The sequence below is a fragment of the Arachis hypogaea genome, chromosome 4 (genome assembly GCF_003086295.3).
Source record: "Arachis hypogaea cultivar Tifrunner chromosome 4, arahy.Tifrunner.gnm2.J5K5, whole genome shotgun sequence".
NCBI classification, from domain to species: domain Eukaryota; kingdom Viridiplantae; phylum Streptophyta; class Magnoliopsida; order Fabales; family Fabaceae; genus Arachis; species Arachis hypogaea.
The window spans coordinates 56,204,937-56,208,704 of NC_092039.1; the positions used below are offsets into that span (position 1 = coordinate 56,204,937).

General features: G+C 35.4%; 1 non-coding gene across 1 annotated transcript; it reads right to left on the reverse strand.

Moving 5' to 3' along the window:
- Nucleotides 1–2,593: 2,593 nt before the first annotated feature.
- Nucleotides 2,594–2,697, reverse strand: LOC112798515 (small nucleolar RNA R71). Its single transcript, XR_003200125.1, has one exon. It is a non-coding gene; the product is annotated as a small nucleolar RNA R71 (small nucleolar RNA).
- Nucleotides 2,698–3,768: the final 1,071 nt, after the last annotated feature.

Here is a 3,768-nt window from a genome sequence, read left to right on the forward strand (position 1 = left end):
TGCTGGGCGTTAGTGACAGACGCAAAAGAGGGATTCTATTCCAGTAGGAGCGGGAACCAACCGGTGATTAGCCGTACTGCGACAGAGTGCGTGAGCATTAGTTTTCACTGCGAGGATGGGATGTAGCCATCAGCCATGGGTGATGCCTCCAGACGATTAGCCGTGCGACTGACAACCGCATAGGATCATTTTCCCGAGAGGATGAAAGTAGCCACAGTTGATGGTGAACCCCTATACAAAGCTTGCCATGGAAAGGAGTAAGAAGGATTGAGTAGGAGCAGTAGGAGAGCAGGCGTCCTTGGGCTCTACAGCATCTCCATCCGCTTATCTGAAATTCCTATCAATGAATCTGCATAAGTTTTCTATCCCTTTTATTATTCCTTTTTATTATTTATTCCAATAATCACAATTCCTTTTTACAAGGTGACCATAGCTTGCTTCATACCAACAATCTCTGTGGGATCGACCCTTACTCACGTAAGGTTTATTACTTGGACGACCCAGTACACTTGCTGATTAGTTGAACGAAGTTGTGTCCACTCGTGCCAATTTCTAAAATCCAATTACAATGAATATGATCACAATTTCGTCCACCAAGTTTTTGGCGCCGTTGCCGGGGATTGTTCGAGTATGGACAACTGACGGTTCATCTTGTTGCTCAGATTAGGTAATTTTCTTTTCAAAAATCTCTTTCAAAAATTTTTTCTTTTATTTTTCGTTTTTCCAAAAATATTTTCAAAAAAAAAATAATAAAAATCCAAAAAAAAATAGAAAATCCTAAAAATAAAAAATATTTTGTGTTTCTTGTTTGAGTCTTGTGTTAATTTTTAAGTTTGGTGTCAATTGCCTGCTTTCAAAATTTTTCTTGCATTTTTCGAAAATCTCATGCATTCATAGTGTTCTTCATGATCTTCAAGTTGTTCTTGACAAGTCTTCTTGTTTGATCTTGATGATTTCTTGTTTTGTGTTGTTTGTTGTTTTTCATGTGCATTTTTGCATTCATATTTTTCATACATTAAAAATTTCTAAGTTTGGTGTCTTGCATGTTTTCTTTGCATCAAAAATTTTTCAAAATTATGTTCTTGATGTTCATCATGATCTTCAAAGTGTTCTTGGTGTTCATCTTGACATTCATAGCATTCTTGCATGCATCTTGTGTCTTGATCCAAAATTTTCATGTTTTGGGTCATTTTTGTGTTTTTCTTTAAAAAATTCAAAAATCAAAAAAATATCTTTTCCTTATTTCCCTCCAAAATTTTCGAAATTTTGGGTTGACTTGGTCAAAAATTTTTAAAATTAGTTGTTTCTTACAAGTCAAGTCAAAATTTCAATTTTAAAAATCTTATCTTTTCAAAATCTTTTTCTTATCTTTATATCAAAATTTTCGAAAATTAACTAACAAGTAATGTGATTGGTTCAAAAAATTTGAAGTTTGTTACTTTCTTGTTAAGAAAGGTTCAATCTTTAAATTCTAGAATCTTATCTTGTAGTTTCTTGTTAGTTAAATATTTTTTAAAATTAAATCTTTTTCAAAATATCTTTTTCAAATATATCTTTTTATCTTTTATCTTATCTTTTTCAAAAATTTTATCTTTTTCAAAATTTGATTTCAAAATATCTTATCTAACTTCTTATCTTCTTATCTTTTTCAAATTTGATGTCAAATCTTTTTCAATCAACTAACTAACTCTTTGTTTGTTTCTTATCTTTTTCAAAACCACCTAACTACCTATCCCTCTCTAATTTTCGAAAATTCTCCCTCTCTTTTTCAAAAATTCTCTTTAATTGTTTTAAATTTTAATTTTAAACTTATTTTATTTTTAATTTTCGAAATTACTAACCCTTTTTTCAAAAATTATTTTCGAAATTTCTCCTCTCTCTTCTTATTCTATTTAATTATTTAATTACTAACACTTCTCTTCACCTCTCTTCATCCAAATCCGAATCCATCATTCTTCTTTCTTCTACCCCTTTCTTCTTCCACTAACATAAAGGAATCTCTATACTGTGACATAGAGGATTCCTCCTTCTTTTCTTGTTTTCTTCTCTCTTTCTTATGAGCAGGAACAAGGATAGAGGCACTCTTGTTGAAATTGATCCAGAACCTGAAAGGACTCTGAAGAGAAAATTAAGAGAAGCTAAATTACAACAATCCAGAAACAACCTTTCAGAAATTTTCGAACAGGAGAAAGACATGGCAGCCGAAAATAATAATAATAATGCAAGGAGAATGCTTGGTGACTTCACAAAGCCAACGTCCAAGTTTGATGGAAGAAGCATCTCCATTCCTGCCATTGGAGCCAATAACTTTGAGCTTAAGCCTCAACTAGTTGCATTAATGCAACAAAACTGCAAGTTTTATGGACTTCCATCTGAAGATCCTTATCAGTTTTTAACTGAGTTCTTGCAGATCTATGAGACTGTAAAGACGAATGGAGTTGATCCTGAAGTCTACAGACTCATGCTTTTCCCTTTTGCTGTAAGAGACAGAGCCAGAATATGGTTGGATTCTCAACCTAAGGATAGCCTGGACTCCTGGGATAAGCTGGTCACTGCTTTCTTAGATAAGTTCTTTCCTCCTCAAAAGCTGAGCAAGCTAAGAGTGGATGTTCAAACCTTCAAACAAAAAGATGGTGAATCCCTCTATGAAGCTTGGGAAAGATACAAGCAGTTGACCAAAAGATGTCCATCTGACATGTTTTCAGAATGGACCTTATTAGATATATTCTATTATGGTCTCTCTGAATTTTCGAAAATGTCATTGGACCACTCTGCAGGTGGATCTATTCACCTGAAGAAAACGCCTGAAGAGGCTCAAGAACTCATTGACATGGTTGCAAACAACCAATTCATGTACACCTCTGAGAGGAATTCTGTGAATAATGGGGTACCTCAGAAAAAAGGAGTTCTTGAAATTGATGCTCTGAATGCCATATTGGCTCAGAACAAAATGTTGACTCAACAAGTCAACATAATCTCTCAAAATCTGAATGGATTGCAACATGCATCTAACAGTACTAGAGAGGCAGCTTCTGAAGAAGCTTATGATCCTGAGAACCCTGCCATGGCAGAGGTTAATTACATGGGTGAACCATATGGAAACACCTATAACCCATCATGGAGAAATCATCCAAATTTCTCCTGGAAGGATCAACAAAAGCCTCAACAAGGCTTTAACAATGGTGGACGTAATAGGCTGAATAATAGTAAGCCATATCCATCATCTTCTCAGCAACAGACAGATAACTCTGATCAAAATAATTCTAATTTAGCCAATATAGTCTCTGATCTGTCAAAGGCCACTTTCAGTTTCATGAATGAAACAAGATCCTCCATTAGAAATTTGGAGGCACAAATGGGCCAGCTGAGTAAGAAAGTTATTGAAACTCCTCCCAGTATTCTTCCAAGTAATACAGAAGAGAATCCAAAAGGAGAGTGCAAAGCCATTGACTTAGTCAACATGGCCGAATGCATCAAGGAGGAGGAGGACGAAAATCCTAGTGAGGAAGACCTCCTGGGACGTCCATCAAGCAAGAAGGAGTTTCCTATTAAGGATCTAGAGGAATCTGAGGCTCATCTAGAGACCATAGAGATTCCATTAAATCTCCTTCTACCATTCATGAGCTCTGAAGAATATTCATCCTCTGAAGAGGATGAAGATGTGACTGGAGAGCAAGTTGCTCAATACTTAGGAGCTATCATGAAGCTGAATGCCAAGCTGTTTGGTAATGAGATTTGGGAAAGTGAACCTCCCCTGCTCATTAGTGA